The 27890-nt window shown below is 35.0% G+C and overlaps 1 protein-coding gene and 15 non-coding genes across 16 annotated transcripts in view; all 16 read left to right on the top strand.

The window, feature by feature from the left end:
• The window catches only part of LOC134844216 (uncharacterized protein F21D5.5-like), a 190112-nt gene that overhangs the window by 109331 nt on the left and 52891 nt on the right, over positions 1-27890 (top strand). The gene's annotated exons all lie outside the window — the stretch shown is intronic.
• On the top strand, positions 3175-3248 carry Trnav-aac (transfer RNA valine (anticodon AAC)). The gene has a single exon. It is a non-coding gene; the product is annotated as a tRNA-Val (tRNA).
• Positions 3738-3811, top strand: Trnan-auu (transfer RNA asparagine (anticodon AUU)). The gene has a single exon. It is a non-coding gene; the product is annotated as a tRNA-Asn (tRNA).
• Trnav-aac (transfer RNA valine (anticodon AAC)) lies at positions 4305-4378 on the top strand. Its single transcript has one exon. It is a non-coding gene; the product is annotated as a tRNA-Val (tRNA).
• Trnav-aac (transfer RNA valine (anticodon AAC)) lies at positions 5436-5509 on the top strand. The gene has a single exon. It is a non-coding gene; the product is annotated as a tRNA-Val (tRNA).
• Positions 6567-6640, top strand: Trnav-aac (transfer RNA valine (anticodon AAC)). The gene has a single exon. It is a non-coding gene; the product is annotated as a tRNA-Val (tRNA).
• Positions 7700-7773, top strand: Trnan-guu (transfer RNA asparagine (anticodon GUU)). The gene has a single exon. It is a non-coding gene; the product is annotated as a tRNA-Asn (tRNA).
• Trnan-guu (transfer RNA asparagine (anticodon GUU)) lies at positions 9430-9503 on the top strand. The gene has a single exon. It is a non-coding gene; the product is annotated as a tRNA-Asn (tRNA).
• On the top strand, positions 10571-10644 carry Trnan-guu (transfer RNA asparagine (anticodon GUU)). Its single transcript has one exon. It is a non-coding gene; the product is annotated as a tRNA-Asn (tRNA).
• Positions 12301-12374, top strand: Trnan-guu (transfer RNA asparagine (anticodon GUU)). Its single transcript has one exon. It is a non-coding gene; the product is annotated as a tRNA-Asn (tRNA).
• Trnan-auu (transfer RNA asparagine (anticodon AUU)) lies at positions 18395-18468 on the top strand. Its single transcript has one exon. It is a non-coding gene; the product is annotated as a tRNA-Asn (tRNA).
• Positions 22686-22759, top strand: Trnan-guu (transfer RNA asparagine (anticodon GUU)). The gene has a single exon. It is a non-coding gene; the product is annotated as a tRNA-Asn (tRNA).
• On the top strand, positions 23291-23364 carry Trnay-gua (transfer RNA tyrosine (anticodon GUA)). Its single transcript has one exon. It is a non-coding gene; the product is annotated as a tRNA-Tyr (tRNA).
• Positions 24993-25066, top strand: Trnan-guu (transfer RNA asparagine (anticodon GUU)). Its single transcript has one exon. It is a non-coding gene; the product is annotated as a tRNA-Asn (tRNA).
• On the top strand, positions 26126-26199 carry Trnan-guu (transfer RNA asparagine (anticodon GUU)). Its single transcript has one exon. It is a non-coding gene; the product is annotated as a tRNA-Asn (tRNA).
• Positions 26960-27033, top strand: Trnan-guu (transfer RNA asparagine (anticodon GUU)). Its single transcript has one exon. It is a non-coding gene; the product is annotated as a tRNA-Asn (tRNA).

Genomic DNA, 27890 nt, shown 5'->3' with positions numbered 1-27890 from the left:
TGTTTGTAAAAATATAAATCGAAGCAAAAAAACATGGACTTAATCTATTCATAAATTGAAGAAAAAATCAACATAAAATTGGTTTGGTTTTAAGATGAAGAAGATAAGGGCGCAAAATTCTTGGCTTTCTCATAACAGAACATCGAAAATGCCTTGGGTAAAAAATATTCCCTTTTTAGTCCACTTCCAGCAAAATTGAATTGAGTAATTTTTAGTAAAGTATCTCAAAATCGTCCTCTAGTATGGGAAGCGAAACATTTGAAAAAAGAAACTGTTTTTGATGTCATTTCACCTGCACAGATGTCAATTTACTTCATGGTTGATTTTAGGGAGATTAGATTAACTTTCAGCTGTTGTGGCGCAATCGGCTAGCGCGTTCGGCTGTTAACCGAAAGGTTGGTGGCTCAAGCCCACCCAGGAGCGTGCAACTCCGAAAGGAATAATTATGCATTTTTCCAAAGAAAGCAAGCTTTTGTTTGTTTTAACCGTGAAAGTAACAGACAGTGAAAACAAAGAAGAGTTTTGTTCCGATTAGAGGTTTTTAGATGAAATTCGAAGAAATTAAATGTTTGTAAAAATTTAAATCGAAGCAAAAAAACATGGACTTAATCTATTCATAAATTGAAGGAAAAATCAGCTCAAAATTGGTTTGGTTTTAAGATGAAGAAGATAAGGGCGCAAAATTCTTCGCTTTCTCATAACAGAACATCGAAAATGCCTTGGGTAAAAAATATTAACTTTTTATTCCACTTCCAGCATAATGAATTGAGTAAATTTTAGTAAAGCATCTCAAAATTGTCCCCTAGTATGGGAAGCGAAACATTTGAAAAAAGAAACTGTTTTTGATGTCATTTCACCTGCACAGATGTCAATTTACTTCATGGTTGATTTTAGGGAGATTAGACTAACTTACAGCTGTTGTGGCGCAATCGTCTAGCGCGTTCGGCTGTTAACCGAAAGGTTGGTGGCTCAAGCGCACCCAGGAGCGTGCAACTCCGAAAGGAATAATTATGCATTTTTCCAAAGAAAGCAAGCTTTTGTTTGTTTTAACCGTGAAAGTAACAGACAGTGAAAACAAAGAAGAGTTTTGTTCCGATTAGAGGTTTTTAGATGAATTTCGAAGAAATTAAATGTTTGTAAAAGTTTGAATCGAAACAAAAAAACATGGACTTAATCTATTCATAAATTGAAGAAAAAGTCTACATAAAATTGGTTTGGTTTTAAGGTGAAGAAGTTAAGGGCGCAAAATTGTTTGCTTTCTCATAACAGAACATCGAAAATGCCTTGGGTAAAAAATATATTAATTTTTTAGTCTACTTCCAGCATAATGAATTGAGTAAATTTTACTAAAGTATCTCAAAATCTTCCCCTATTATGGGCAGCGAAACATTTGAAAAAAGAAACTGCTTTTGATGTCAATTCACCTGCACAAATGTCCATTTTTTCATGATTGATTTTCAGGAGATTACACAAACTTTAAGCTCTTGCGGAGCAATCGGCTAGCGCGTTTGGCTGATAACCGAAAGGTTGATGGTTCAATCCCACCCAGGAGCGTGCAAATCCGAAAGGAATAAAAATGCACTTTTCCAAAGAAAGCAAGCTTTTGTTTGTTTCAACCGTGAAAGTAACAGACTGTGAAAACAAAGAAGAGTTTTGTTGCGATTAGAGGTTTTTGGATGAAATTTGAAGAAATTAAATGTTTGTAAAACTTAAATCGAAGCAAAAAAACATGGACTTAATCTATTCATAAATTGAAAAAAAAATAAACATAAAATTGGTTTGGTTTTAAAGTGAAGAAGATAAGAGTCCAAAATTCTTTTCTTTCTCACAACAGAACATCGAAATTGCCTTGCGTAAAAAATTTTCACATTTTGGTCCACTTCCAGCAAAATGAACTGAGCAATTTTTAGTAAAGTATCCCAAAATCTTCCCCTAGTATGGGAAGCGAAACATTTGAAAAAAGATACTGTTTTTGATGTTAATTCACCTGCACAAATGTCAATTTACTTACATGATTGATTTTAAGGAGATTAGGCAAATTTGCAGCTCTTGTGGTGCAATCGGCTAGCGAGTTCGGCTGTTAATCGAAAGGTTGGTGGTTCAAGCCTACCCATGAGCGTGCAACTCCGAAAGGAATAATTATGCATTTTTTCCAAAGAAAGCAAGCTTTTGTTGTTTCAACCGTGAAAGTAACAGACTGTGAAAGCAAAGAAGAGTTTTGTTCCGATTAGAGGTTTTTAGATAAAATTCGAAAAAATTAAATGTTTGTAAAAATTTAAATCGAAGCAAAAAAACATGGACTTAATCTATTCATAAATTGAAGGAAAAATCAGCATAAAATTGGTTTGGTTTTAAGGCGAAGAAGATAAGAGCGCAAAATTCTTTTCTTTCTCATAACAGAACATCGAAAATGCCTTGCGTAAAAAATTTTCACCTTTTGGTCCACTTCGGACAAAATGAACTGAGTAAACTTTAGTAAAGTATCTCAAAATCGTCCCCTAGTATGGGAAGCGAAACATTTGAAAAAAGAAACTGCTTTTGATGTCAATTCACCTGCACAATGTCAATTTACTTTCATGATTGATTTTAAGGAGATTAGGCAAATTTGCAGCTCTTGTGGTGCAATCGGCTAGCGAGTTCGGCTGTTAATCGAAAGGTTGGTGGTTCAAGCCTACCCATGAGCGTGCAACTCCGAAAGGAATAATTATGCATTTTTCCAAAGAAAGCAAGCTTTTGTCTGTTTTAACCGTGAAAGTAACTGACAGTGAAAAAAATAAGAGTTTTTTCCGATTAGAGGTTTTTAGATGAAATTCGAAGAAATTAAATGTTTGTAAAAATTTAAATCGAAGCAAAAAAACATGGACTTAATCTATTCATAAATTGAAGAAAAAATCAACATAAAATTGGTTTGGTTTTAAGATGAAGAAGATAAGGGCGCAAAATTCTTGGCTTTCTCATAACAGAACATCGAAAATGCCTTGGGTAAAAAATATTCCCTTTTTAGTCCACTTCCAGCAAAATTGAATTGAGTAATTTTTAGTAAAGTATCTCAAAATCGTCCCCTAGTATGGGAAGCGAAACATTTGAAAAAAGAAACTGTTTTTGTTGTCAATTCACCTGGGCAATGTCCATTTACTTTCATGATTGATTTCAAGGAGATTAGACAAACTTTCAGCTCTTGTGGCGCAATCGGCTAGCGCGTTCGGCTAACAACCGAAAGGTTGGTGGTTCAAACCCACCCAGGATCGTGGAACTCCGAAAGGAAAAATTATGCATTTTTCCAAAGAAAGCAAGCTTTTGTTTGTTTTAACCGTGAAAGTAACTGACAGTGAAAACAAAGAAGTTTTTTCCGATTAGAGGTTTTTAGATGAAATTCGAAGAAATTAAATGTTTGTAAAACTTTAAATCGAAACAAAAAAACATGGACTTAATCTATTCATAAATTGAAGAAAAAATCTACATAAAATTGGTTTGGTTTTAAGGTGAAGAAGATAAGGGCGCAAGATTCTTCGCTTTCTCATAACAGAACATCGAAACTGCCTTGGGTAAAAAATTTTAACTTTTTAGTCCACTTCCAGCATAATGAATTGAGTAAATTTCAGTAAAGTATCTCAAAATTGTCCCCTAGTATGGAAAGCGAAACATTTGAAAAAAGAAACTGTTTTTGATGTCATTTCACCTGCACAAATGTCAATTTACTTTCATGGTTGATTTTAAGGAGATTAGACTAACTTTCAGCTCTTGTGGCGCAAGCGGCTAGCGCTGTCGGCTATTAACCGAAAGGTTGGTGGTTCAAGCCCACCCAGGAGCGGGGAACTCCGAAAAGAAAAATTATGCATTTTTCCAAAGAAAGCAAGCTTTTGTTTGTTTTAACCGTGAAAGTAACAGACAGTGAAAACAAAGAAGAGTTTTGTTGCTATTAGAGGTTTTTGGATGAAATTTGAAGAAATTAAATGTTTGTAAAAACTAAAAACGAAGCAAAAAAACATGGACTTAATCTATTCATAAATTGAAGCAAAAATCTACATAAAATTGGTTTGGTTTTAAGGTGAAGAAGATAAGGGCGCAAATTTTTTTGCTTCCTCATAACAGAACGTCGAAAATGCCTTGGGTAAAAAATATATTAATTTTTTAGTCCACTTCCAGCATAATGAATTGAATAATTTTTAGTAGAGTATCTTAAAATCGTCCCCTAGCATGGGAAGCGAAACATTTGAAAAAAGAAACTGTTTTTGTTGTCAATTCACCTGGGCAATGTCCATTTACTTTCATGATTGATTTCAAGGAGATTAGACAAACTTTCAGCTCTTGTGGCGCAATCGGCTAGCGCGTTCGGCTAACTACCGAAAGGTTGGTGGTTCAAACCCACCCAGGATCGTGGAACTCCGAAAGGAAAAATTATGCATTTTTCCAAAGAAAGCAAGCTTTTGTTTGTTTTAACCGTGAAAGTAACTGACAGTGAAAACAAAGAAGAGTTTTTTCCGATTAGAGGTTTTTAGATGAAATTCGAAGAAATTAAATGTTTGTAAAAATTTAAATCGAAACAAAAAAACATGGACTTAATCTATTCATAAATTGAAGAAAAAATCTACATAAAATTGGTTTGGTTTTAAGGTGAAGAAGATAAGTGCGCAAGATTCTTCGCTTTCTCATAACAGAACATCGAAAATGCCTTGGGTAAAAAATTTTAACTTTTTAGTCCACTTCCAGCATAATGAATTGAGTAAATTTCAGTAAAGTATCTCAAAATTGTCCCCTAGTATGGAAAGCGAAACATTTGAAAAAAGAAACTGTTTTTGATGTCATTTCACCTGCACAAATGTCAATTTACTTACATGGTTGATTTTAAGGAGATTAGACTAATTTTCAGCTCTGGTGGCGCAATCGGCTAGCGCTTTCGGCTGTTAACCGAAAGGTTGGTGGTTCAAGCCCACCCAGAAGCGTGAAACTCCGAAAGGAATAATTATGCATTTTTCCAAAGAAAGCAAGCTTTTGTTTGTTTTAACCGTGAAAGTAATAGACAGTGAAAACAAAGAAGAGTTTTTTTCCGATTAAAGGTTTTTAGATGAAATTCGAAGAAATTAAATGTTTGTAAAAATTTAAATCGAAACAAAAAACATGGACTTAATCTATTCATAAATTGAAGCAAAAATCTACATAAAATTGGTGTGGTTTTAAGGTGAAGAAGATAAGGGCGCAAATTTTTTTGCTTCCTCATAACAGAACGTCGAAAATGCCTTGGGTAAAAAATATATTAATTTTTTAGTCCACTTCCAGCATAATGAATTGAATAATTTTTAGTAGAGTATCTTAAAATCGTCCCCTAGTATGGGAAGCGAAACATTTGAAAAAAGAAACTGTTTTTGTTGTCAATTCACCTGGGCAATGTCCATTTACTTTCATGATTCATTTCAAGGAGATTAGACAAACTTTCAGCTCTTGTGGCGCAATCGGCTAGCGCGTTCGGCTAACTACCGAAAGGTTGGTGGTTCAAACCCACCCAGGATCGTGGAACTCCGAAAGGAAAAATTATGCATTTTTCCAAAGAAAGCAAGCTTTTGTTTGTTTTAACCGTGAAAGTAACTGACAGTGAAAACAAAGAAGAGTTTTTTCCGATTAGAGGTTTTTAGATGAAATTCGAAGAAATTAAATGTTTGTAAAAATTTAAATCGAAACAAAAAAACATGGACTTAATCTATTCATAAATTGAAGAAAAAATCTACATAAAATTGGTTTGGTTTTAAGGTGAAGAAGATAAGGGCGCAAGATTCTTCGCTTTCTCATAACAGAACATCGAAAATGCCTTGGGTAAAAAATTTTAACTTTTTAGTCCACTTCCAGCATAATGAATTGAGTAAATTTCAGTAAAGTATCTCAAAATTGTCCCCTAGTATGGAAAGCGAAACATTTGAAAAAAGAAACTGTTTTTGATGTCATTTCACCTGCACAAATGTCAATTTACTTACATGGTTGATTTTAAGGAGATTAGACTAATTTTCAGCTCTGGTGGCGCAATCGGCTAGCGCTTTCGGCTGTTAACCGAAAGGTTGGTGGTTCAAGCCCACCCAGAAGCGTGAAACTCCGAAAGGAATAATTATGCATTTTTCCAAAGAAAGCAAGCTTTTGTTTGTTTTAACCGTGAAAGTAATAGACAGTGAAAACAAAGAAGAGTTTTTTTCCGATTAAAGGTTTTTAGATGAAATTCGAAGAAATTAAATGTTTGTAAAAATTTAAATCGAAACAAAAAACATGGACTTAATCTATTCATAAATTGAAGCAAAAATCTACATAAAATTGGTTTGGTTTTAAGGTGAAGAAGATAAGGGCGCAAATTTTTTTGCTTCCTCATAACAGAACGTCGAAAATGCCTTGGGTAAAAAATATATTAATTTTTTAGTCCACTTCCAGCATAATGAATTGAATAATTTTTAGTAGAGTATCTTAAAATCGTCCCCTAGTATGGGAAGCGAAACATTTGAAAAAAGAAACTGTTTTTGTTGTCAATTCACCTGGGCAATGTCCATTTACTTTCATGATTCATTTCAAGGAGATTAGACAAACTTTCAGCTCTTGTGGCGCAATCGGCTAGCGCGTTCGGCTAACTACCGAAAGGTTGGTGGTTCAAACCCACCCAGGATCGTGGAACTCCGAAAGGAAAAATTATGCATTTTTCCAAAGAAAGCAAGCTTTTGTTTGTTTTAACCGTGAAAGTAACTGACAGTGAAAACAAAGAAGAGTTTTTTCCGATTAGAGGTTTTTAGATGAAATTCGAAGAAATTAAATGTTTGTAAAAATTTAAATCGAAACAAAAAAACATGGACTTAATCTATTCATAAATTGAAGAAAAAATCTACATAAAATTGGTTTGGTTTTAAGGTGAAGAAGATAAGGGCGCAAGATTCTTCGCTTTCTCATAACAGAACATCGAAAATGCCTTGGGTAAAAAATTTTAACTTTTTAGTCCACTTCCAGCATAATGAATTGAGTAAATTTCAGTAAAGTATCTCAAAATTGTCCCCTAGTATGGAAAGCGAAACATTTGAAAAAAGAAACTGTTTTTGATGTCATTTCACCTGCACAAATGTCAATTTACTTTCATGGTTGATTTTAAGGAGATTAGACTAACTTTCAGCTCTTGTGGCGCAAGCGGCTAGCGCTGTCGGCTGTTAACCGAAAGGTTGGTGGTTCAAGCCCACCCAGGAGCGGGGCACTCCGAAAAGAAAAATTATGCATTTTTCCAAAGAAAGCAAGCTTTTGTTTGTTTTAACCGTGAAAGTAACAGACAGTGAAAACAAAGAAGAGTTTTGTTGCTATTAGAGGTTTTTGGATGAAATTTGAAGAAATTAAATGTTTGTAAAAACTAAAAACGAAGCAAAAAAACATGGACTTAATCTATTCATAAATTGAAGCAAAAATCTACATAAAATTGGTTTGGTTTTAAGGTGAAGAAGATAAGGGCGCAAATTTTTTTGCTTCCTCATAACAGAACGTCGAAAATGCCTTGGGTAAAAAATATATTAATTTTTTAGTCCACTTCCAGCATAATGAATTGAATAATTTTTAGTAGAGTATCTTAAAATCGTCCCCTAGTATGGGAAGCGAAATATTTGAAAAAAGAAACTGCTTTTGATGTCAATTCACCTGCACAAATGTACGTTTACTTTCATGATTGATTTTAAGGAAATTAGACAAACTTTCTGCTCTTGTGGCGCAATCGGCTAGCGCGTTCGGCTGTTAGCCGAAAGGTTGGTGGTTCAAGACCACCCAGGAGCGTGCAACTCCGAAAGGATTAATTATGCACTTTTCCAGAGAAAGTAAGCTTTTGTTTGTTTCAACCGTGAAAGTAACAGACTGTGAAAACAAAGAAGAGTTTTGTTGCTATTAGAGGTTTTTGGATGAAATTTGAAGAAATTAAATGTTTGTAAAAACTAAAAACGAAGCAAAAAAACATGGACTTGATCTATTCATAAATTGAAAGAATATCTAAATAAATTGGTTTGGTTTCAAGGTGAAGAAGATAAGAGCCCAAAATTCTTTTCTTTCTCATAACAGAACATCGAAAATGCCTTGCTTAAAAAATGTTCACCTTTTGGTCCACTTCCAGCAAAATGAACTGAGTAAATTTTAGTTAAGTATCCCAAATTCGTCCCCTAGTATGGGAAGCGAAACATTTGAAAAAAGAAACTACTTTTGATGTCAATTCACCTGCACAATTGTCCATTCACTTGAATGATTCGTTTCAGGGAGACTATTCATTATTTTAGCTCTTGTGGGGCAATCGGCTAGCGTGTTCGGTTGTTAACCGAAAGGTTTGTGGTTCAAGCCCATCCAGGAGCGTGCAACTCCCAACGGAACATTTAGGCGTTTTGTCCCAAAAAAAAAATATAGCTATTGCTTCGTTTAACCTTGAAAGTAACAGACAGTGAAAACAAAGAAGAGTTTTGTTCGGGTTAGAGGTTTTTAGTTGAAATTCAAAGAAATTAAATATTTGTAAAAATTTAAATCGAAGCAAAAAAACATGAACTTAATCGAACTTAATCGAATAGAACATTTCTTCTATTCATGAATTGATGAAAAAATCTACATAAAGTTGGTTTGGTTTTAAAGTGAAAGAAGATAAGAGCGCAATATTTATTTCTTTCTCAAAACAGAGCATCGAAAATGCCTTGGGTAAGAAATATTAACTTTTTAGTCCACTTCCAGCATAATGAATTGAGTAAATTTTAGTAAAGTATCTCAAAATCGTCCCCTAGTATGGGAAGCGAAACATTTGAAAAAAGAAACTGTTTTTAATGTCAATTCACCTGCACAATTGTCATTTTACTTACATGATTGATTTTAAGGAGATTAGACTAACTTTCAGCTCTTGTGGCGCAATCGGCTAGCGCATTCGGCTGTTTACCGAAAGGTTTGAGGTTCAAGCCTACCCAGAACGTACAACTCCCAACGGAACATTCAGGCGTTTTGTTCCAAAATAAAGCAAGCTATTGTTTCGTTTAACCGGGATAGTAACAGACTGTGAAAACAAAGAAGAGTTTTGTTCGGATTAGAGGTTTTTGGATGAAATTCGAAGAAATTAAATGTTTGTAAAAATTAAAATCGAAGCAAAAAAACTTGGATTAATCTATTCATAATTTGAAGAAAAAATCAACATAAAATTCGTTTGGTTTCAAAGTGAAGAAGATAAGAGCGCAAAATTCTTTTCTTTCTCATAACAGAACATCGAAAATGCCTTGGGTAAAAAAAAGTAACTTTGTAGTCCACTTCCAGCATAATGAATTGAGTAAATTTTAGTAAAGTATCTCAAAATCGTCCCCTAGTATGGGATGCGAAATGTTTGAAAAATGAAACTGCTTTTGATGTCAATTCACCTGCACAAGTGTCCATTTACTTTCATGATTGATTTCAAGGAGATTAGACATACTTGCAGCTCTTGTGGCGCAATCGGCTAGCGCGTTCGTCTGTTAACCGAAAGGTTGGTGGTTCAAGCCCACCCAGGAGCGTGGAACTTCTAACGGAACACTTAGGCGTTTCGTCACAAATTGAAGCAAGCTATTGTTTGTTTTAACCGTGAAAGTAACAGAGAGAAAACAAAGAAGAGTTTTGTTCCGATTAGAGGTTTTTGGACGAAATTTGAAGAAATTAAATGTTTGTAAAAACTTAAATCGAAGCATAAATACATGGACCTAATCTATTCATAAATTTAAAAAAAAAATCAACATAAAATTGGTTTGGTTTTAAGGCGAAGAAGATAAGAGCGCAATATTCGTTTCTTTCTCATAACAGAACATCGAAAATGCGTTGCGTAAAAAATTTCATCTTTTGGTCCACTTCCAGCAAAATGAACTGAGTAAATTTCAGTAAAGTATCTCAAAATTGTCCCCTAGTATGGAAAGCGAAACATTTGAAAAAAGAAACTGTTTTTGATGTCATTTCACCTGCACAAATGTCAATTTACTTTCATGGTTGATTTTAAGGAGATTAGACTAACTTTCAGCTCTTGTGGCGCAAGCGGCTAGCGCTGTCGGCTGTTAACCGAAAGGTTGGTGGTTCAAGCCTACCCAGGAGCGGGGAACTCCGAAAAGAAAAATTATGCATTTTTCCAAAGAAAGCAAGCTTTTGTTTGTTTTAACCGTGAAAGTAACAGACAGTGAAAACAAAGAAGAGTTTTGTTGCTATTAGAGGTTTTTGGATGAAATTTGAAGAAATTAAATGTTTGTAAAAACTAAAAACGAAGCAAAAAAACATGGACTTAATCTATTCATAAATTGAAGCAAAAATCTACATAAAATTGGTTTGGTTTTAAGGTGAAGAAGATAAGGGCGCAAATCATAATGTTTTTGCTTCCTCATAACAGAACGTCGAAAATGCCTTGGGTAAAAAATATATTAATTTTTTAGTCCACTTCCAGCATAATGAATTGAATAATTTTTAGTAGAGTATCTTAAAATCGTCCCCTAGTATGGGAAGCGAAATATTTGAAAAAAGAAACTGCTTTTGATGTCAATTCACCTGCACAAATGTACGTTTACTTTCATGATTGATTTTAAGGAAATTAGACAAACTTTCTGCTCTTGTGGCGCAATCGGCTAGCGCGTTCGGCTGTTAGCCGAAAGGTTGGTGGTTCAAGACCACCCAGGAGCGTGCACCTCCGAAAGGAATAATTATGCACTTTTCCAGAGAAAGTAAGCTTTTGTTTGTTTCAACCGTGAAAGTAACAGACTGTGAAAACAAAGAAGAGTTTTGTTGCTATTAGAGGTTTTTGGATGAAATTTGAAGAAATTAAAAGTTTGTAAAAACTAAAAACGAAGCAAAAAAACATGGACTTGATCTATTCATAAATTGAAAGAATATCTAAATAAATTGGTTTGGTTTCAAGGTGAAGAAGATAAGAGCCCAAAATTCTTTTCTTTCTCATAACAGAACATCGAAAATGCCTTGCTTAAAAAATGTTCACCTTTTGGTCCACTTCCAGCAAAATGAACTGAGTAAATTTTAGTTAAGTATCCCAAATTCGTCCCCTAGTATGGGAAGCGAAACATTTGAAAAAAGAAACTACTTTTGATGTCAATTCACCTGCACAATTGTCCATTCACTTGAATGATTCGTTTCAGGGAGACTATTCATTATTTTAGCTCTTGTGGGGCAATCGGCTAGCGTGTTCGGTTGTTAACCGAAAGGTTTGTGGTTCAAGCCCATCCAGGAGCGTGCAACTCCCAACGGAACATTTAGGCGTTTTGTCCCAAAAAAAAAATATAGCTATTGCTTCGTTTAACCTTGAAAGTAACAGACAGTGAAAACAAAGAAGAGTTTTGTTCGGGTTAGAGGTTTTTAGTTGAAATTCAAAGAAATTAAATATTTGTAAAAATTTAAATCGAAGCAAAAAAACATGAACTTAATCGAACTTAATCGAATAGAACATTTCTTCTATTCATGAATTGATGAAAAAATCTACATAAAGTTGGTTTGGTTTTAAAGTGAAAGAAGATAAGAGCGCAATATTTATTTCTTTCTCAAAACAGAGCATCGAAAATGCCTTGGGTAAGAAATATTAACTTTTTAGTCCACTTCCAGCATAATGAATTGAGTAAATTTTAGTAAAGTATCTCAAAATCGTCCCCTAGTATGGGAAGCGAAACATTTGAAAAAAGAAACTGTTTTTAATGTCAATTCACCTGCACAATTGTCATTTTACTTACATGATTGATTTTAAGGAGATTAGACTAACTTTCAGCTCTTGTGGCGCAATCGGCTAGCGCATTCGGCTGTTTACCGAAAGGTTTGAGGTTCAAGCCTACCCAGAACGTACAACTCCCAACGGAACATTCAGGCGTTTTGTTCCAAAATAAAGCAAGCTATTGTTTCGTTTAACCGGGAAAGTAACAGACTGTGAAAACAAAGAAGAGTTTTGTTCGGATTAGAGGTTTTTGGATGAAATTCGAAGAAATTAAATGTTTGTAAAAATTAAAATCGAAGCAAAAAAACTTGGATTAATCTATTCATAATTTGAAGAAAAAATCAACATAAAATTCGTTTGGTTTCAAAGTGAAGAAGATAAGAGCGCAAAATTCTTTTCTTTCTCATAACAGAACATCGAAAATGCCTTGGGTAAAAAAAAGTAACTTTGTAGTCCACTTCCAGCATAATGAATTGAGTAAATTTTAGTAAAGTATCTCAAAATCGTCCCCTAGTATGGGATGCGAAATGTTTGAAAAATGAAACTGCTTTTGATGTCAATTCACCTGCACAAGTGTCCATTTACTTTCATGATTGATTTCAAGGAGATTAGACATACTTGCAGCTCTTGTGGCGCAATCGGCTAGCGCGTTCGTCTGTTAACCGAAAGGTTGGTGGTTCAAGCCCACCCAGGAGCGTGGAACTTCTAACGGAACACTTAGGCGTTTCGTCACAAATTGAAGCAAGCTATTGTTTGTTTTAACCGTGAAAGTAACAGAGAGAAAACAAAGAAGAGTTTTGTTCCGATTAGAGGTTTTTGGACGAAATTTGAAGAAATTAAATGTTTGTAAAAACTTAAATCGAAGCATAAATACATGGACCTAATCTATTCATAAATTAAAAAAAAATCAACATAAAATTGGTTTGGTTTTAAGGCGAAGAAGATAAGAGCGCAATATTCGTTTCTTTCTCATAACAGAACATCGAAAATGCGTTGCGTAAAAAATTTCATCTTTTGGTCCACTTCCAGCAAAATGAACTGAGTAAATTTTAGTAAAATATCTCAAAATCGACCCCTTAGTATGGGAAGCGAAACATTTGAAAAAAGAAACTGCTTTTGATGTCAATTCACCTGCACAAATGTCCATTTTTATACATGATTGGTTTCAAGGAGATTAGACATACTTTCAGCTCGTGTGGTGCAATCGGCCAGCGCGTTCGGCTGTTATCCGAAAGGTTGGTGTTTCAAGCAGAACAAGGAGCGCGCAACTCCTAACGGAACATTTAAGCGTTTTGTTACAAATTAAAGCAAACTATTGTTTGTTTTAACCGTGAAAGTAACAGACTGAGAAAACAAAGAAAAGTTTTGTTCCGATTAGAGGTTTTTGGATGAATTTCGAAGAAATTAAATGTTTGTGAAAACTAAAAACGAAGCAAAAAAACATGGACTTGATCTATTCAAAAATTGAAAAAAAATCTACATAAATTGGTTTGGTTTCAAGGTGAAGAAGATAAGAGCCCAAAATTCTTTTCTTTCTCATAACAGAACATCGAAAATGCGTTGCGTAAAAGTTTTCACCTTTTGGCCCACTTCCAGCAAAATGAACTGAGTAAATTTGAGTAAAATATCTGAAAATTGACCCCTTGGTATGGGAAGCGAAACATTTTGAAAAAGAAACTGCTTTTGGTGTCAATTCACCTGCACAAATGTCCATTTTTATACATGATTGGTTTCAAGGAGATTAGACATACTTTCAGCGCTTGTGGTGCAATCGGCCAGCGCGTTCGGCGGTTAACCGAAAGGTTGCTGATTCAAGCCCAACCAGGAGCGTGCACTTCCTGACGGAACATTTAGGCGTCTTGTTACAAATTAAAGCAATCTATTGTTTGTTTTAACCGTGAAAGTAACCGACTGAGAAAACAAAGAAGAGTTTTGTTGCGATTAGAGGTTTTTGGATGAATTTCGAAGAATTTAAATGTTTGTAAAAACTTATATCGAAGCAAAAATACATGGACTTAATCTATTCATAAATTGAAAAAAAAAACATAAGTTGGTTTGGTTTTAAGGTGAAGAAGATAAGAGCCCAAAATTCTTTTCTTTCTCATAACAGAACATCGAAAATGCGTTGCGTAAAAAGTTTTCACCTTTTGGTCCACTTCCAGCAAAATGAACTGAGTAAATTTTAGTAAAGTATCTCAAAATCGACCCCTAGTATGAGAAGCGAAACATTTGAAAAAAGAAACTGCTTTTGATGTCAATTCACCTGCACAAATTTCCGTTTTTTTACATGATTGATTTTACAGAGATTAGACGTAGTTTCAGATCTTGTGGCGCAATCGGTCAGTGCGTTCGGCTGTTAACCGAAAAATTTGTGGTTCAAGACCACCCAGGAGCGTGCAACTCCTAACGGAACATTTAGGCGTTTTGTCACAAATTAAAGCAAGCTATTGTTTGTTTTAACCGTGAAAGCAACAGACTGAGAAAACAAAGAAATGTTTTGTTCCGATTAGAGGTTTTTGGATGAAATTCGAAGAAATTAAATCTTTGTAAAAGATTAAATCGAAGCAAAAAAACATGGACCTAATCTATTCATAAGTTGAAAAAAAATCAACATAAAACTTGTTTGGTTTTAAGGTGAAGAAGATAAGAGCGCAAAATTCTTTTCTTTCTCATAACAGAACATCGAAATTGCCTTGGGTAAAAAATATTCACTTTTTAGTCCACTTCCAGCATGATGAATTGAGTAAATTTTAGTAAAGTATATCAAAATCGTCCCCTAGTATCAGAAGCCAAACATTTGAGAAAAGAAACTGCTTTTGATGTCAATTCACCTGCACAATTGTGCATTTTATTACATGATTAGTTTCAAGGAGATTAGACTTACTTTAAGCTCTTGTGGCGCGCAACTCCTAACGGAACATTTAGGCGTTTTGTCACAAATTAAAGCAAGCTATTGTTTGTTTTAACCGTGAAAGTAACAGACTGAGAAAACAAAGAAATGTTTTGTTCCGATTAGAGGTTTTTGGATGAAATTCGAAGAAATGAAATGTTTGTAAAAATTTAAATCGAAGCCAAAAAACATGGACTTAATCTATTCATAAATTGAAGAGAAAATCAACATAAAATTGGTTTGGTTTTAAGATGAAGAAGATAAGAGCGCAAATTTATTTTCTTTCCCATAACAGAACATCGAAACCGCCTTGGTTAAAAATATTTACTTTTTAGTCCACTTCCAGCATAATGAATTGAGTAATTTTTACTTAAGTATCTCAAAATCGACCCCTAGTATTGTAAGCGAAAAGAAACTGAAAAAAGAAACTGTTTTTGATGTCAATTCACCTGCGCAAATGTCCATTTTTTACATGATTAGTTATAAGGAGATTATACATACTTTCAGCTCTTGTGGCGCAATCGGCTAGCGCGTACGGCTGTTAACCGAAAGTTTGTTGGTTCAAGCCCACCCAGGAGCGTGCAACTCATTTTGGAACATTTAGGCGTTTCGTCACAAATTAAAACAAACTTTTGTTTGTTCTAACCGTGAAAGTTACAGAGTGAGAAAACAAAGAAGAGTTTTGTTCCGATTAGAGGTTTTTGGATGAAATTCGAAGAAATTAAATGTTTGTAAAAACTTAAATCGAAGCAAAAATACATGGACTTAATCTATTCATAAATTGAAAAAAAAACATAAGTTGGTTTGGTTTTAAGGTGAAGAAGATAAGAGCCCAAAATTCTTTTCTTTCTCATAACAGAACATCGAAAATGCGTTGCGTAAAAAGTTTTCACCTTTTGGTCCACTTCCAGCAAAATGAACTGAGTAAATTTTAGTAAAGTATCTCAAAATCGACCCCTAGTATGAGAAGCGAAACATTTGAAAAAAGAAACTGCTTTTGATGTCAATTCACCTGCACAAATTTCCGTTTTTTTACATGATTGATTTTACAGAGATTAGACGTAGTTTCAGATCTTGTGGCGCAATCGGTCAGTGCGTTCGGCTGTTAACCGAAAAATTTGTGGTTCAAGACCACCCAGGAGCGTGCAACTCCTAACGGAACATTTAGGCGTTTTGTCACAAATTAAAGCAAGCTATTGTTTGTTTTAACCGTGAAAGCAACAGACTGAGAAAACAAAGAAATGTTTTGTTCCGATTAGAGGTTTTTGGATGAAATTCGAAGAAATTAAATCTTTGTAAAAGATTAAATCGAAGCAAAAAAACATGGACCTAATCTATTCATAAGTTGAAAAAAAATCAACATAAAACTTGTTTGGTTTTAAGGTGAAGAAGATAAGAGCGCAAAATTCTTTTCTTTCTCATAACAGAACATCGAAATTGCCTTGGGTAAAAAATATTCACTTTTTAGTCCACTTCCAGCATGATGAATTGAGTAAATTTTAGTAAAGTATATCAAAATCGTCCCCTAGTATCAGAAGCCAAACATTTGAGAAAAGAAACTGCTTTTGATGTCAATTCACCTGCACAATTGTGCATTTTATTACATGATTAGTTTCAAGGAGATTAGACTTACTTTAAGCTCTTGTGGCGCGCAACTCCTAACGGAACATTTAGGCGTTTTGTCACAAATTAAAGCAAGCTATTGTTTGTTTTAACCGTGAAAGTAACAGACTGAGAAAACAAAGAAATGTTTTGTTCCGATTAGAGGTTTTTGGATGAAATTCGAAGAAATGAAATGTTTGTAAAAATTTAAATCGAAGCCAAAAAACATGGACTTAATCTATTCATAAATTGAAGAGAAAATCAACATAAAATTGGTTTGGTTTTAAGATGAAGAAGATAAGAGCGCAAATTTATTTTCTTTCCCATAACAGAACATCGAAACCGCCTTGGTTAAAAATATTTACTTTTTAGTCCACTTCCAGCATAATGAATTGAGTAATTTTTACTTAAGTATCTCAAAATCGACCCCTAGTATTGTAAGCGAAAAGAAACTGAAAAAAGAAACTGTTTTTGATGTCAATTCACCTGCGCAAATGTCCATTTTTTACATGATTAGTTATAAGGAGATTAGACATACTTTCAGCTCTTGTGGCGCAATCGGCTAGCGCGTACGGCTGTTAACCGAAAGTTTGTTGGTTCAAGCCCACCCAGGAGCGTGCAACTCATTTTGGAACATTTAGGCGTTTCGTCACAAATTAAAACAAACTTTTGTTTGTTCTAACCGTGAAAGTTACAGAGTGAGAAAACAAAGAAGAGTTTTGTTCCGATTAGAGGTTTTTGGATGAAATTCGAAGAAATTAAATGTTTGTAAAAACTTAAATCGAAGCAAAAATACATGGATTTAATCTATTCATAAATTGAAAAAAAAAAATTGGTTTGGTTATAAGGTGAAAAAGATAAGATCCCAAATTTTTTCTCTTTCTCATAACAGATAATCGAAAATGCCTTGGGTAAAAATTTTTAGTTTTTGGTCCATTTCCAGCAAAATGAATTGAGTAATTTTTAGTAAAGTACCTCAAAATCGTCCCCTAGTATGGGAAGCCAAACATTTGAAAAAAGAAACTACTTTTGATGTTAATTCACCTGCACAAATGTCCATTTACTTACATGATTGGCTTCAAGGAGATTATTCTTAATTTTAGCTCTTGTGGGGCAATCGGCTAGCGCGTTCGGCTGTTAACCGAAAGGTTGGTGGTTCAAGCACACCCAGGAGCGTGCAACTCCTAACGGAATATTTAGGCGTTTCGTCACAAATTAAAGCAAGCTATTGTTTGTTTTAAGCGTGAAAGTAACAGACTGAGAAAACAAAGAAGAGTTTTGTTGCGATTAGAGTTTTTTGGATGAATTTCGAAGAATTTAAATGTTTGTAAAAACTTATATCGAAGCAAAAATCCACGGATTTAATCTATTCATAAATTGAAAAGAAAAATTGGTTTGGTTATAAGGTGAAAAAGATAAGATCCCAAATTTCTTCTCTTTCTCATAACAGATAATCTAAAATGCCTTGGGTAAAAATTTTTAGTTTTTGGTCCACTTCCAGCAAAATGAATTGAGTAAATTTCAGTTAAGTACCTCAAAATCGTCCCCTAGTATGGGAAGCCAAACATTTGAAAAAAGAAACTACTTTTGATGTTAATTCACCTGCACAAATGTCCATTTACTTACATGATTGGCTTCAAGGAGATTATTCTTAATTTTTGCTCTTGTGGGGCAATCGGCTAGCGCGTTCGGCTGTTAACCGAAAGGTTGGTGGTTCAAGCACACCCAGGAGCGCGCAACTCCTAAGGGAACATTCAGGCGTTTCGTCACATTTAAAGCAATATGTTGTTTGTTTTAACCGTGAAAGTAACAGATTGAGAAAACAACGAAGAGTTTTGTTCCGATTAGAGGTTTTTGGATGAAATTCGTAGAAATTAAATGTTTGTAAAACTCAAATCGAAGCAAAAAAATGGACTGAATCTATTCATAAATTGAAGAAAAAATCAACATAGAATTTGTTTGGTTTTAAGGTGAAGAAGATAAGAGCCCACAATTCTTTTCTTTCTTATTACAGAACATCGAAAATGCGTTGCGGAAAAATTTTTCACCTTCTGGTCCACTTCCAGCAAAATGAACTGAGTAAGTTTTAGTAAAGTATCTCAAAATCGACCCCTTGTATGGGAAGTGAAACATTTGAAAAAAGGAACTTCCTTTGATGTCAATTCACCTGCACGAATGTGAATTTTTTTACATGATTGATTTTAAGGAGATTAGACATACTTTGAGCTCTTGTGGCTCAATCGGCTAGAGCGTTCGGCTATTAACCAAAAGGTTGGTGGTTCAAGCCCACCCAGGAGCGTGCAACTCCATACGGAACATTTAGGCGTTGTAATATTCGCCCGGAAGTACATATCGACGGAAAGTAAAGCTAGGTTCTGAAACGACTGGCTAGCGTCTAAACACAGCTCTACATGCTTTTCACCGTCTCTGCCAAAGCCAGTTCTTTTAGTGGTTTTCCTAACATCGAGTCGACTAAAACGTTACTGCTTTCGGCTTCGGTCAAAACACTAAAATTTACTTAAGTATATGCAAGAATAGTGAGCTCATGGCTGGGTCTCAGTATCCCCAGACCACGAGGTCACTCCTAAAAACAGGGCTACTACTATTTAATATATTACTATTGTTTTTGTTCAGTAGCTAAAAATCATCATCTCCATCGAAGATTGATCAACCCTTTCCCTCAACTCCTAGCTTCTCATTATCTGAAAACGAATCTGGATGTTAATTAAATTCAATTCAGGACAACCAGGAAGCTAAAAGTTTATATAAAGTAGTTTGAGTTCTCCGCCCGAGACCCCTCCGGATTCTGGAATCCGGGGAAATAACGTTCTTATCTCCTTTCCAGAAGGCTGGACACACACTGTCCCAACACCCTTCACCGTTTGCGTGAATTGCTCTGTAACGATTGTAGCGACACAATCGTTACAACTCGGAGCGGTCTCTGATAATTCCCAGTTGTATCTCGTAATTTTCTCGTCGTTATTTCTATCGCAACTATTGTTGTGTTTCTTTCTCGTTTTTTCTCCAAAATGGCCGTTTCAATCCTTTCTCGGAAGTGTGACGTCACAAATCGAATTCTTAAAAATTAAAATTTCCAGAATATTCTGACCTTCACGATTCGTCTAATCGTTCAAATAACGTCGCTAATCTGCTAAAACCATTAATCTTCCAGGTCAGCGGCTACGAATTCGAAATTGCTTTTTTGTCCATTCTGGTCGAATGTCACACGTTGCGTCACAAATTTAATCAAGGTATTGTTTGTTTTAACCGTGAAAGTAACACATTGAGAAAACAAAGAAGAGTTTTGTTCCGATTAGAAGTTTTTGGATGAAATTCGAAGAAATTAAATGTTTGTAAAAATTTAAATCGAAGCAAAAAAACATGGACCTAATCTATTCATAAGTTGAAAAAAAAAATCAACAAAAATAGGGTGAAAAAGATAAGAGCGCCAAATCTTTTCTTTCTCATAACAGAACATCAAAATTGCCTTGGGTAAAAAATATTCACTTTTTAGTCCACTTCCAGCAAAAATGAATGGAGTAAATTTTAGTAAAGTATCTCAAAATCGTACCCTAGTATGGGAAGCGAAAAATTTGAAAAAAGAAACTGCTTTTGATGTCAATTCACCTGCACAATGTCCATTTACTTTCATGATTGATTTCAAGGAGATTAGACATACTTGCAGCTCTTGTGGCGCAATCGGCTAGCGCGCTCGGCTGTTAACCGAAGGTTGGTGGTTGAAGCCTACCTAGGAGCATGCATTTCCCAACGGAACAATTAGGCGTTTTGTTCAAATTAAAGCAAGCTATTGTTTGTTTGAACCGTGAAAGTAACAGACTGTGAAACAAAGAAGAGTCTTGTCCCGATTAGAGGGTTTCGGATGAAAGTCGAAGAAATTAAATGTTTGTAAAAATTTGAATCGAATAAAAAAAAACGTGGACTTAATCTCATCTTCAAATGAAAAAGATCATTAAAAAAGTGGCATGGTTAATTTCAAGGAGATGAGACATACTTTCAGCTCTTGTGGCGGAATCGGTTATCGTGTTTGGCTGTTAACCGAAAGGTTGGTGGTTCAAGCCCACCCAGGAGTGTGCAACTCCGAACAGAATAATTAGGAATTTTGTTCCAAAGAAAGCAAGCTTTATTTGTTTTGAAGGAAGCTAAAAGTTTATATAAAGTAGTTTGAGTTCTCCGCCCGAGACCCCTCCGGATTCTGGAAATCGGGGAAATAACGTTCTTATCTCCTTTCCAGAAGGCTGGACACACACTGTCCCAACACCCTTCACCGTTTGCGTGAATTGCTCTGTAACGATTGTAGCGACACAATCGTTACAACTCGGAGCGGTCTCTGATAGTTTCCAGTTGTATCTCGTTATTTTATCGTCATTAATTCTATCGCAACTATTGTTGTTGTGTTTCTTTCTGGTTTTTCTCCAAAATGGCCTTTTCAATCATTTCTCGGAAGTGTGACGTCACAAATCGAATTCTTAAAAATTAAGTTTTTCAGAATATTCTGACCTTCACGTTTCGTCTAATCGTTAAAATAACGTCGCTAATCTGCTAAAACCATTAATCTTCTAGGTCAGCGGCTACGATTTCGAAATTGCATTTTTGTCCATTTTGGTCGAATGTCACACGTTTCGTCACAAATTAAAGCAAGCTATTGTTTGTTTTAACCGTGAAAGTAACAGATTGAGAAAACAAAGAAGAGTTTTGTTCCGATTAGAGGTTTTTGGATGAAATTCGAAGAAATTAAATGTTTGTAAAAATTTAAATCGAAGCAAAAAAACATGGACCTAATCTATTCATAAGTTGAAAAAAAAAATCAACAAAAAATAGGGTGAAAAAGATAAGAGCGCCAAATTCTTTTCTTTCTCATAACAGAACATCAAAATTGCCTTGGGTAAAAAATATTCACTTTTTAGTCCACTTCCAGCAAAAATGAATGGAGTAAATTTTAGTAAAGTATCTCAAAATCGTACCCTAGTATGGGAAGCGAAAAATTTGAAAAAAGAAACTGCTTTTGATGTCAATTCACCTGCACAATGTCCATTTACTTTCATGATTGATTTCAAGGAGATTAGACATACTTGCAGCTCTTGTGGCGCAATCGGCTCGCGCGCTCGGCTGTTAACCGAAGGTTGGTGGTTGAAGCCTACCTAGGAGCATGCATTTCCCAACGGAACAATTAGGCGTTTTGTTCAAATTAAAGCAAGCTATTGTTTGTTTGAACCGTGAAAGTAACAGACTGTGAAACAAAGAAGAGTCTTGTCCCGATTAGAGGGTTTCGGATGAAAGTCGAAGAAATTAAATGTTTGTAAAAATTTGAATCGAATAAAAAAAAACGTGGACTTAATCTCATCTTCAAATGAAAAAGATCATTAAAAAAGTGGCATGGTTAATTTCAAGGAGATGAGACATACTTTCAGCTCTTGTGGCGGAATCGGTTATCGTGTTTGGCTGTTAACCGAAAGGTTGGTGGTTCAAGCCCACCCAGGAGTGTGCAACTCCGAACAGAATAATTAGGAATTTTGTTCCAAAGAAAGCAAGCTTTATTTGTTTTGAAGGAAGCTAAAAGTTTATATAAAGTAGTTTGAGTTCTCCGCCCGAGACCCCTCCGGATTCTGGAAATCGGGGAAATAACGTTCTTATCTCCTTTCCAGAAGGCTGGACACACACTGTCCCAACACCCTTCACCGTTTGCGTGAATTGCTCTGTAACGATTGTAGCGACACAATCGTTACAACTCGGAGCGGTCTCTGATAGTTTCCAGTTGTATCTCGTTATTTTATCGTCATTAATTCTATCGCAACTATTGTTGTTGTGTTTCTTTCTGGTTTTTCTCCAAAATGGCCTTTTCAATCATTTCTCGGAAGTGTGACGTCACAAATCGAATTCTTAAAAATTAAGTTTTTCAGAATATTCTGACCTTCACGTTTCGTCTAATCGTTAAAATAACGTCGCTAATCTGCTAAAACCATTAATCTTCTAGGTCAGCGGCTACGATTTCGAAATTGCATTTTTGTCCATTTTGGTCGAATGTCACACGTTTCGTCACAAATTAAAGCAAGCTATTGTTTGTTTTAACCGTGAAAGTAACAGATTGAGAAAACAAAGAAGAGTTTAGTTCCGATTAGAGGTTTTTGGATGAAATTCGAAGAAATTAAATCTTTGTAAAAGATTAAATCGAAGCAAAAAAACATGGACCTAATCTATTCATAAGTTGAAAAAAAATCAACATAAAATTTGTTTGGTTTTAAGGTGAAGAAGATAAGAGCGCAAAATTCTTTTCTTTCTCATAACAGAACATCGAAATTGCCTTGGGTAAAAAATATTCACTTTTTAGTCCACTTCCAGCATGATGAATTGAGTAAATTTTAGTAAAGTATCTCAAAATCTTCCCCTAGTATGGGAAGCGAAACATTTGAAAAAAGAAACTGCTTTTGATGTCAATTCACCTGCACAAATGTCCATTTACTTTCACGATTCATTTCAAGGAGATTAGTCATACTTGCAGCTCTTGTGGCGCAATCAGCTAGCGCGTTCGGCTGTTAACCGAAAGGTTGGTGGTTCAAGCCCACCCAGGAGCGTGCAACATTTAGGCGTTTCGTGACAAATTAAAGCAAGCTATTGTTTTTTTTAACCGTGAAAAACATTTAGGCGTTTCGTGACAAATTAAAGCAAGCTATTGTTTTTTTTAACCGTGAAAGTAACAGATTGAGAAAACAAAGAAGAGTTTTTTCAGGTTTTTGGATTAAATTCGAAGAAATTAAATGTTTGTAAAAATTTAAATCAAAGCAAAAAAATGGACTTAATCTACTCATAAGTTGACGAAAAAAGCAACATAAAATTTGTTTGGTTTTAAGGTGAAGAGTATAAGAGCTCAAATTTCTTTTCTTTCTCATAACATAACATCGAAAATGCGTTGCGTAAAAAATTTTCACCTTCTGGTCCACTTCCAGCAAAATGAACTGAGTAAATTTTAGTAAAGTATCTCAAAATCGACCCCTAGTATGGGAAGCGAAACATTTGAATAAAGAAACTTCTTTTGATGTCAATTCACTTGCACGAATGTGCATTTTTTTACAGGATTGATTATAAGGAGACTAGACATACTTTTAGTTCTTGTGGCGCAATCGGCTAGCGCGTTCGGCTGTAAACCGAAAGGTTGGTGGTTCAAGCCCACCCAGGAGCGTGTAACGCCTAACGGAATATTTAGGCGTTTCGTCACAAATTAAAGCAAGCTTTTGTTTGTTTTAACCGTGAAAGTAACAGATTGAGAAAACAAAGAAGAGTTTTGTTCCGATCAGAGGTTTTTGGATGAAATTCGAAGAAATTAAATGTTTGTAGAAATTTAAATCGAAGCAAAAAAAGGACTCAATCTATTGATAAATTGAAGAAAAAATCAACATAAAATTTGTTTGGTTTTAAGGTGAAGAAGATAAGAGCCCAAAATTTTTTTCTTTCTCATATCAGAACATCGAAAATGCGTTGCGTAAAAGAATTTTCATCTTCTGGTCCACTTCCAGCAAAATGAACTGAGTAAATTTTAGTAAAGTATCTCAAAATCGACCGCTAGTATGGGAAGCGAAACATTTGAAAGAAGAAACTGCTTTTGATGTCAATTCACCTGCACAAATGTGCATTTTTTTACATGATTGATTTTAAAGAGATTAGACATACTTTCAGCTCTTGTGGCGCAATCGGCTAGCGCGTTCGGCTGTTAACCGAAAGGTTGGTGGTTCAAGCCCACGCAGGTGCGTGCAACTCCTAACGGAACATTTGGGCGTTTCGTCACAAAATAAAGCAAGCTATTGTTTGTTTTAACAGTGAAAGTAACAGATTGAGAAAACAAAGAAGAGTTTTGTTCCGATCAGAGGTTTTTGGATGAAATTCGAAGAAATAAAATGTTTGTAAAAATTTAAATCGAAGCAAAAAAATGGACTTAATCTATTCATAAATTGAAGAAAAACCAACATAAAATTTGTTTGGTTTTAAGGTGAAGAAGATAAGAGCCCAAAATTCTTTTCTTTCTCATATCAGAACATTGAAAATGCGTTGCGTAAAAAAATCTTCACCTTCTGGTCCACTTCCAGCAAAATGAACTGAGTAAATTTTAGTAAAGTATCTCAAAATCGACCCCTAGTATGGGAAGCGAAAAATTTGAAAGAAGAAACTTCTTTTGATGTCAATTCACCTGCACAAATGTGCATTTTTTTACATGATTGATTTTAAAGAGATTAGACATACTTTCAGCTCTTGTGGCGCAATCGGCTAGCGCGTTCGGCTGTTAACCGAAAGGTTGGTGGTTCAAGCCCACGCAGTTGCGTGCAACTCCTAACGGAACATTTGGGCGTTTCGTCACAAATTAAAGCAAGCTATTGTTTGTTTTAACAGTGAAAGTAACAGATTGAGAAAACAAAGAAGAGTTTTGTTCCGATCAGAGGTTTTTGGATGAAATTCGAAGAATTTAAATGTTTGTAAAAATTTAAATCGAAGCAAAAAAATGGACTTAATCTATTCGTAAATTGAAAAAAAAATGAACATAAAATTTGTTTGGTTTTAAGGTGAAGAAGATAAGAGCCCAAAATTCGTTTCTTTCTCTTATCAGAACATCGAAAATGCGTGGCGTAAAAAAATTTTCACCTTCTGGTCCACTTCCAGCAAAATGAACTGAGTAAATTTTAGTAAAGTATCTCAAAATCGACCCCTAGTATGGGAAGCGAAACATTCAAAAGAAGAAAATTTTTTTGATATCAATTCACCGGCACAAATGTGCATTTTTTTACATGATTAATTTTAAGGAGATTAGACGTACTTTCAGCTCTTGTGGCGCAATCGGCTAGCGCGTTCGGCTGTTAACCGAAAGGTTGGTGGTTCAAGCCCACCCAGGAGCGTGCAACTCCTAACGGAAAATTTAACCGTTTCGTCACAAATTAAAGAAAGGTATTGTTTGCTTTAACGGTGAAAGTAACAGATTGAGAAAACAAAGAAGAGTTTTGTTCCGATCAGAGGTTTTTGGATGAAATTCGAAGAAATAAAATGTTTGTAAAAATTTAAATCGAAGCAAAAAAAATGGACTTAATCTATTCATAAATTGAAGAAAAACCAACATAAAATTTGTTTGGTTTTAAGGTGAAGAAGATAAGAGCCCAAAATTCTTTTCTTTCTCATATCAGAACATTGAAAATGCGTTGCGTAAAAAAATCTTCACCTTCTGGTCCACTTCCAGCAAAATGAACTGAGTAAATTTTAGTAAAGTATCTCAAAGTCGACCCCTAGTATGGGAAGCGAAAAATTTGAAAGAAGAAACTTCTTTTGATGTCAATTCACCTGCACAAATTTGCATTTTTTACATGATTGATTTTAAGGAGATTAGACATACTTTCAGCTCTTGTGGCGCAATCGGCTAGCGCGTTCGGCTGTTAACCGAAAGGTTGGAAGTTCAAGCTCACCGAGGAGCCTGCAACTCCTAACGGCTCATTTAGGCGTTTCATCAAAAATTAAAGCAAGCTATTGTTTGTTTTAACCGTGAAAGTAACAGATTGAGAAAACAAAGAAGAGTTTTGTTCCGATCAGAGGTTTTTGGAAGAAATTCGAAGAAATTAAAAGTTTGTAAAAATTTTAATCGAAGCAAAAAAATGGACTTAATCTATTCATAAATTGAAAAAAAAACCAACATAAAATTTGTTTGGTTTTAAGGTGAAGAAGATAAGAGCCCAAATTTTTTTCTTTCTCATATCAGAACATCGAAAATGCGTTGCGTAAAAAATTATTCACCTTCTGGTCCACTTCCAGCAAAATGAACTGAATAAATTTTAGTAAAGTATCTCAAAATCGACCCTTAGTTTGGGAAGCGAAAAATTTGAAAGAAGAAACTTCTTTTGATGTCAATTCACCTGTTTAAATGTGCATTTTCTACATGATTGATTCTAAGGAGATTAGACATACTTTCAGCTCTTGTGGCGCAATCGGCTAGCGCGTTCGGCTGTTAACCGAAAGGTTGGTGGTTCAAGCCCACCCAGGAGCGTGCAACTCCTAACGGAACATTTAACCGTTTCGTCACAAATTAAAGAAAGGTATTGTTTGTTTTAACGGTGAAAGTAAAGGTTTGAGAAAACAAAGAAGAGTTTTGTTCCGATCAGAGGTTTTTGGATGAAATTCGAAGAAATTAAATGTTTGTAAAAATTTAAATCGAAGCAAAAAAAATGGACTAAATCTATTCATAAATTGAAGAAAAAACCAACATAAAATTTGTTTGGTTTTAAGGTGAAGAAGATAAGAGCCCAAATTTTTTTTCTTTCTCATATCAGAACATCGAAAATGCGTTGCGTAAAAAATTATTCACCTTCTGGTCCACTTCCAGCAAAATGAACTGAATAAATTTTAGTAAAGTATCTCAAAATCGACCCTTAGTTTGGGAAGCGAAAAATTTGAAAGAAGAAACTTCTTTTGATGTCAATTCACCTGCACAAATGTGCATTTTTTACATGATTGATTCTAAGGAGATTAGACATACTTTCAGCTCTTGTGGCGCAATCGGCTAGCGCGTTCGGCTGATAACCGAAAGGTTGGTAGTTCAAGCTCACCGGGGAGCGTGCAACTCCTAACGGATCATTTAGGCGTTTCATCACAAATTAAAGCAAGCTATTGTTTGTTTTAACCGTGAAAGTAACAGATTGAGAAAACAAAGAAGAGTTTTGTTCCGATCAGAGGTTTTTGGAAGAAATTCGAAGAAATTAAATGTTTGTAAAAATTTTAATCGAAGCAAAAGATTAGACTTCCTTTCAGCTCTTGTGGCGCATTCGGCTAGCGCGTTCGGCTGTTAACCGAAAGGTTGGTGGTTCAAGCCCACCCAGGAGCGTGCAACTCAGAACAGAATAATTAGGAATTTTGTTCCAAAGAAAGCAAGCTTTTATTTGTTATGAAGGAAGCTAAAAGTTTATATAAAGTAGTTTGAGTTCTCCGCCCGAGACCCCTCCGGATTCTGGAATCCGGGGAAATAACGTTCTTATCTCCTTTCCAGAAGGCTGGACACACACTGTCCCAACACCCTTCACCGTTTGCGTGAATTGCTCTGTAACGATTGTAGCGACACAATCGTTACAACTCGGAGCGGTCTCTGATACTTCCCAGTTGTATCTCGTTATTTTCTCGTCGTTGATTCTATCGCAACTATTGTTGTTGTGTTTCTTTCTCGTTTTTTCTCCAAAATGGCCGTTTCATTCATTTCTTGGAAGTGTGACGTCACAAATCGAATTCTTAAAAATTAAATTTTCCAGAATATTCTGACCTTGACGATTCGTCTAATCGTTCAAATAACGTCGCTAATCTGCTAAAACCATTAATCTTCCAGGTCAGCGGCTACGAATTCGAAATAGCATTTTTGTCCATTCTGGTCGAATGTCACACGTTTCGTCACAAATTAAAGCAAGCTATTGTTTGTTTTAACCGTGAAAGTAACAGATTGAGAAAGCAAAGAAGAGTTTTGTTTCTATTAGAGGTTTTTGGATGAAATTCGAAGAAATTAAATGTTTGTAAAAATTTAAATCGAAGCACAAAAAAACGGACTTAATCTATTTATAAATTGAAGAAAAAATCAACATGAAGTTTGTTTGGTTTTAAGGTGAAGAAGATAAGAGCCCAAATTTTTTTTCTTTGTCATAACAGAACATCGAAAATGCGTTGCGTAAAAAACTTTCACCTTCTGGTCCACTTCCA

The sequence above is a fragment of the Symsagittifera roscoffensis genome, chromosome 4, assembly GCF_963678635.1.
Source record: "Symsagittifera roscoffensis chromosome 4, txSymRosc1.1, whole genome shotgun sequence".
NCBI classification, from domain to species: Eukaryota; Metazoa; Xenacoelomorpha; order Acoela; family Convolutidae; genus Symsagittifera; species Symsagittifera roscoffensis.
The sequence above is the reverse complement of the archived record's forward strand: the minus strand, read 5'-3'. Positions and strand labels throughout refer to the sequence as shown.